Below are 7,524 nucleotides of genomic sequence, written 5' to 3' on the forward strand. Positions count from 1 at the left end.
CGTGTTTCAATGAAAGATAGTATGCCAAATTGTGTGAGAAAAAAATCTCAATATTTTTAAGACTCTTAATTGCTCATATGTGTACCTAAAGTCTTGATTTGGAAATGTCTTATTGTTTATAATCTATAAAGATGGTTGGAAGTGAAATAAGTTAATTGGGGATATAGAGTGTGGCCAACGTGCCAAGAATTTAAGTTATGATTGTTGCTAGTAGTGCAAATGATTTGAGAAGATGCGATAAAGAATATGAAATGAGCCTCGACTCAATTGTTTAAACAAATGACTTCGAAGATAGAATTGCATAAAAGCTTTTGTACTCAATCCATGCCCAGTAGTGGTTGCATTAACTAATGCTTTGCTTTATAAATATATCTAGTGTGATTCGAGTTCTATATACTCATGTGTTGAAATTGTACATGGTCATTTCTGGGGAAGAGTGTTGCAAGAGTAAATGGTGTATTGACTATTTATGATTTTTCATGTGTGTTTCTATTGTTGGTTGGTATGCCTCATTCTTTGGGAAGAAACCATTTGTGTTTGAAATTCCCATTTCAAATGGATTGGAAGTATATGATTTCTGAAATTTTCTATATGTTGATATTTGATGGTGATCTTTCAAATTGAAAGAGGTAAAAGTGTAGAATATGAAATACAGCCATCGTGCCAGGAATAAAGAATCTTGTGAATGGCCTAATGAGCCAAGGAAATATGGTCGTTGTGAATGACTGAAAATACTAATGAGAATTTATAATATGTGAAAAATGTTGAGGTCAGTACAATTGTATTTATGATATTTCTGTTTGCAAATCAAATCAAAAAAAATGTTCTTGGGAGCATCATTAGCAAAACCGAGGAAGGGTGGGTCATAAGGCCCACACCTGAAATTACACGTGCCGGTATAGGGTAGATTGTGATATTATTTCCCTTAATTGGGATGAAACTAGAAGCTTTGTGGATTGTAAAAGTCAACCTACACAGCATATGTGGGAAGGCGGGCCTAGCTGATCGGTTGGAGATCAAACGCCGTGTTGCGCACATGGTAGTACTACTCTTGGTAACAACTTTCTTTTGCATCACTTGTCAAACCGCATTGTCCGTGGGGAGATGGCCTGGCCGATCGGGCGTGATCGGACTCCGTGCTAACAAAGACGGTGGTATATCGGTACTAATGATCTCCCAACCAAAATTATATATGAAGTTCATATTTTGAAAATTATTATGTTTTAACTGGATGTTTGGATATTGTTGATTGTGACTTGTTGTTTCTATGTGTTGCCTTTTCTTATATGGGCATTCTATTTTGAAAGAGGATTTTTAGCTATATATACTAGTGCTATTCGACAGTACTAACGTCCCTTTTGCCGGGGGCGCTGTGTCTTTAATGGATGCAGGTGGTTCTACAGCAGGCGACATTGATCAGTGATAGCAATACACTCTTTTCAGTTGATTTGGTGAGCCCCACTTCATTTCGGGTCATGTATCTTTTGTTTCTCATGTACTATATTTTGAGGTATAGCTGGGGCCTTGTTGCCGGCATTTTCATATTACTCTTCTATTGTATTAGAGGCTTCGTAGACAGGTTGTGGGTTGTGGTTGAAGTTGGGAATTGAACTAGAAATGTTGATATTTGGAAATCATATTTTTTATTAATTCTATAAACTCGTAAGATTTTAGAAATTATGAATAAAGCTGCTAATGGGAATGAAAAAGAAGTTGTTAATAAAATCTTTTCAGTGATTGATTAATGGAGTACATCTCCTCTTTATTCATGGATGAGTTGGGTAGAAGGAAATCTAACAGGCTTGCTCGGCCGAGTTCTATCGGTTGAGCGCCGATCGCGCTGCCCAAGTTTGGGGCGTGACATCGCAGAAGTGGGATTTGGCTGCAGAAGCGGCAGGTCAGGAGTTGTAATCATTTTTCACATAAGATAGACTACTTCCACAAACGCGACACCGTAGATGGGGTGTTTGAGCCTGCAGAAGCGAGAAGCCTGGACAAAAGGATTTAAACGAAGGGTTTCGTGATTTCTCTCATTTTGGACTTTGGGAGCTTGGATAGGGGTGATAGTTTAGAGGCTTTTGGCTATAATTCAAGACGTAAGTGACTTTTGATCACCTTTGTCCCGAAATATTGAATACCCATTGATGTTTACAACTAGATTACGTGTGTTTGAGGTAAAATTTGGGAATTTTTGGACTATGTATTGGAGAGTAAGATTTGGGAATTTGAGGTTTGAATTTTGGGTGAAATTGGATGATTTTGGTATGGTTGGACTCATAATTGATTGGGAGTTCTGATTTTATAAATTTTGTCAGGTTCCAAGATGCGGGCCTAGGGTTGACTTTTTGGATTGACTTTTTTATTTTGGTTAAAAATCTTAGCCTTATCATATGGAATCGATTCCTATAGCTTGTATTGATTATATTAAGTTGTTTGTGACTAGATTTGAGTCGTTCTAAGGCCGATTCGCGAGGCAAGTGTTTATTGGAGCATTGAGTTAGGCACTTTGAAGTAAGTAACACATCTAAACTTGGATTTGAGGGTATTTAGCCCTAAGGACTACGTTATATGAAAGATATTGGGGTGACGTGCTTCGTGATCATGAAGGGGAAATTTGGGCTAGGGAAGAATATTTCTTCACGAACGCAGGGACTGGGTCGCAAACATGAAGTAGTGGGGGGCTTACTATTCTCGAATGGGACCATCCTCTCGCAAACACGAAGCGTTTTGGCGACCTGAGGGAAGGCTGGAATATTACTCTATGCGAACGCGAGCCTTGGCTTGCGAATGCGAAGGCCAGAGGGGTTAAGCCTTCGCGTACGCAAAGGGTTCATCGCAAATGCGTAGGCCATTTGGGCTGTTATTCTTCGCGAACGCGCCAGGTGCTTCGTGAACGCGAAGAGCACCTGACGCCCAATATTAAAACATCAAAAAGACGGGATTTGAGCCAGTTTTAAGTTTGAGCTCGGCCTAGAGGTTATTTTGAAGAGACTTTTCATCCCAACATCATTGATTAGTAAGTTTTAACTTGTTTTATTACATTTTCATAATAACCCATTGATTTTAATCTTTAATCTAGGATTTTTTATGGTAGAAATTAGGAATTTAGGTAGAAATTGGGGATTTTGAGAAATTCAGATTTAGACCTCAAATTGAGGTAAGATTTCGAAATAAAACACATAACCGGATTCGGGGGTGAATGGGTAATTGGGTTTTGGTTTGAATTTCAGGTTTTGAATAAGCGAGTCATGGGTTGACTTTTGTTGACTTTTTCTAGAATAATTAAAGATTGAATCTTTTTCACTTGTGGGTAGTTTTTAAAGCTTATTTGGAATTATTTGAGCATTTGGATAGATTTTATTAGTTTGGAGGCTAATTCTAAAGGAAAATCCATGGTTTTGCCTTGATTTGATTGCGGAGCGAGGTAAGTGTCATGGTTAACCTTGACTTGAGGGGTTAGAACTTGTTGGTCTATTTTCTACATGTATTATGTGTGGGGATGACATATATGTCAGGTGACAAGAATATATACGTTGTTATTGGGTTGTAGAATGCGGGTGAAAATTATTTTATTGTATTATGTTGTTTCTTTCCCTATGTTTTCCATGCTTAGGTTAGATTATTACTTCTTTAATTATCCTCCTCGTATTTATTGTTTACTTTAAAGATGTTGGGAATTTTGGAAGTTGAGTTGTTATCATAGCACTATAATTGAAGTGAAATTGCTTCTTGCCTCGTATTATTAACTCGGTTTTGTATTGTTGTTTGGTGAGGAAGAGCGAAAAGCACGAACGGTGTTGTCGTGTCTTATTTTCATTCATTATTATCTATTGAGAGGTTGTGAGGATTAAAGCATGAAGGGTGATGCCGTGAATTTGATTGCTTATCATCATTTAACATATTATGGGAGGTTTAGAGTAAAAGCACGAAGGGTGATGCTGTGCCATTTCTTTATGATATTACATGATGAGGACCAAAGTAAAAGCACGAATGGCGATGGGGTGCCATTTTTATTTCATTGCCTTATTTAATTCCCATATGCTTTACTTGGTTACATGGTTGCTTATTTCAGAAGATGTTATTTGGTGATTTCGTACTTGTCATTCTTACATATTCCCCCTTTCGCATGTCCCCTCCCAGTTAATGTTTTTAATTGTCATACCTATTATTTTGTTGCTCTACACATATATCCATACAGGTTTCAAGTAGGCGTCTTCTCATAGCCTAGGTACTACCTCGTCGAGGTTAGGCTCAACACTTATGGAGTACATTGGGCCGGTTGTACTCACGATACACTTTTGCACTTGTTGTACAGATACTGGTGTTGGTCCCAATGGTGTCTAGAGGTGTCCTGGTCGGATTTAGTTGTATCGGAGACTTAAGGTATAGTTGCACGGTTTCCACAGCCCTAAAGTCCCCTTCTTTATCTATTCTACTGTTTATCTAGTTTAAAACAGTTATACTTTGCTTCAGACTATATATGTACTTGTGACTCCGGATTTCTGGTATTAGTGAGCATCGTGTTATTTCTATTAACAGTGTGTTAAATTCTGAGTTTATTTATCATTAAATATCCTTACTTCGTGGTAATTGTTAAAACATGGTTAGTTAATTTAATAACGATAACTTTCCTAGCAAGTAGATGTCAGGCGCCATCATGTGTTACTCGTCAGCTCATACGTGTGTAGCTCCTACAATACGTAACACATAACAATAAAATACTTACGGGGTAAATTCTCCCTCACAAGGTTAGACAAGAGACTTACCTCGCTCCGAAATTCGATAATCGGCTCCAACGCCTCTCTAATACCTTAAACCAATGCCAAATGATCTGAACCCCCTTGTTGATACGAGAACAACGTCGTGAAAGTCACCTGAAACGGAGCTCTAGAACTCAAGATATGCCCAAAATACTAAAATATTAGGTCTGGCAATTTAAAACATTGTCCATGTGATTTTTGTTCATCGTATTCGCGAAGAGCAATTTTTCACGTTGACCGGTCAACCCAAAATTCCTTCTTCACGTTCCCGAGACCTCTCACGCGTTCATGAAGAACAAAAGTTCGCACCACAAACCAGCAATCTTTCCCGTCATGAAAATGAGCATAACTCTATTATACGATCTCGAAATTCGACGATTCTTGATGCTATGGTTCCGTAATTATGATAAGAATCCAATGATTAAATCTTATCACAAATCAAAGGTCTTTTTCTCAATATAGTACCCTTTATGACCAAAAAAATGACGTCGAAACATCAAATAAGAGCGCGACACAATCCAAACTCATCCGAAACTCATCGTAATCTAACCAAAACTTGCGGACAAGTCCAAAATCATCATACAAACCTGTTGAAACTTTTAAATCATGAATCCAATCTTGATAAGTCTACTATTTAACCGTGATCAACTCATTTTCTTATACTTAACTAGTATGCAACTCAAGTGTTTGAATCACTCTTTAACACCTCGGAATGGAACCAAACTTCACACAGAAGTCCAATATGACAACATGAACCTGTCCCAAGGCTCGGAATACCAACCAGAATCCGATAACAACAAATTCCATTCCAAGTCAAACTTAGAAAACTCAAAAATCTTCAAAATGCTAGCCTCTGACAATAAGCACCGAATTGCTCCCGGACTACCCGATACTCAACCCGAACATATGCACAAGTTTGAGATCACCTTACAAACACATTGGACCATTCAAATCCCGATTTCGAGCTTGTTCACACAAAAGTCAAATCTTGGTTAACTCTTCCAACTTAAAGCTTTCGAATTGAGAATTATTCTTCCAAATCAACTTCGAACGTCTCGAAAATCGAAACCAATCTCATACGCGAGTCATAATGCTTAATATGAAGCTACTCAAGCTCTCAAACCACCGAACGATATGCTAAAGTTCAAAACGACTATCGGGTCGTTACACAGAATACTCCTTATATAACATAACACTCCAAAATTTTATCAAATGTATTATTCTAAAGTGTTATTCAACAATAAAACCCAAAATTTAGACACTACTAATCCTAACTACAGTTAGCATTGTTACTTCGTGTAAAGATCTTCCTTGGCTATGGTGATGGAGCATCACTTCGAAAATAGGATGTCGGCAAAAAAATAAAAAGGGTGACTCAAAGAGCTACAATTTTTGTTTTTGAATCATATCCAATTTGTTACTTATTGTGAGATATACGCTTGTGAAGTTATACCAAAAACTTGTACCTTGTTCCTGGGTTGCGGACCACTACGCAGTCTGCACTTTCCTGGTGCTGGTCGTACTATGGTCCGTTCTTGGACCTGCAACAGCTGGAAAAACTTGTTTCAAAGGCTCTAAAAAGCCACGGAGCCCCTCGTGTCCTAAACTAATAATTCACATATGTCCAATAACACTATATCAACTTATCCAAGGTCCCAAAACATGAATATAGCTTTAAGTACTATGACCTATAGGAAGTCTCAAACCATAGAACAGAACACAAATACTCAAAAAGATAGCTTGGATCTTTACAGTAGGTGAAATGGGTTCTACCTGGTTAAGCAAAATCTCCAAGGTGAAATAAATTCTAACTGAATTATGTGTTTTATATAAGTAGGGTCTACCTGGGTTATATATACACTAAGTGAGAGGAATGATCTACCTGGGTTATGTGCACCTTAGATGACAAGAAGGATTTACCTGAGTTATAAATTTCCTAGGTGATGAGGAGAATCTTTCTAGGTTATGCATTCCCAAGGTATAAGTAGGATCTACCAAGGTAATGTGTTCTTTTGGTGAATAAAAGCAAAGAGTAGTGACATGATTGTATCACTACAACACACGCCAAATGCACACCGGAAAGAAAAAGAAAGGAAAAACAAGGTTTCTTTTCCTTATTTTTTTTTACTTTTTTGTTTAAATGGAAAATATAAAATCTTTTTTGTTGTTTTGACACAAAATGAAAGAAAAATTGTGAAGTTTTCTAAAAATTGATTGAGTCGTGACAAACTTATATGTTGGTATTTGAGCTTGATCATTTGGCTTGGTTTGATAAGGGTTGATTTGGATGGGTTTCAGGGAATATCCTAATTGATGTGCTAATGAGATTACAACTAACCTGATCATAACACTTCCATTAAATTGTTGGACTGATCTTTTTCTTTCATCTGAGTTGCCCACTTGATCTTTCCCTTCCCAATTTAAGATCCTTTGTAGAAAAATATGAAAAATTCTTTCTTGCTTACCTTAGGAAGATATCACAACCTAAATCTAGATCTAGTGACAAGCAGCCAACGAGCCACTACCTATTAGGCGTACCCTTTAAGCTAAAACATATAGAAAACATAGAACTAGATACGAAAGAGATACTATTAAAGTTGTCTCATACGATAAAAATGCAGCTTGAAATAAAGAAAGTAATAACGTCTCCTAGTAGATGAAGCTGTCATACGACTAGTGGTGGCGGAACTCAACTAGACTAATAACATAGTTTGAATTACTACTCAGCATCTAGATTGCCCTTTACTAGACCTGCGCAACTGTG

This window comes from Nicotiana tabacum, chromosome 23 (genome assembly GCF_000715075.1).
Source record: "Nicotiana tabacum cultivar K326 chromosome 23, ASM71507v2, whole genome shotgun sequence".
In the NCBI taxonomy this organism is placed as follows: Eukaryota; Viridiplantae; Streptophyta; class Magnoliopsida; order Solanales; family Solanaceae; genus Nicotiana; species Nicotiana tabacum.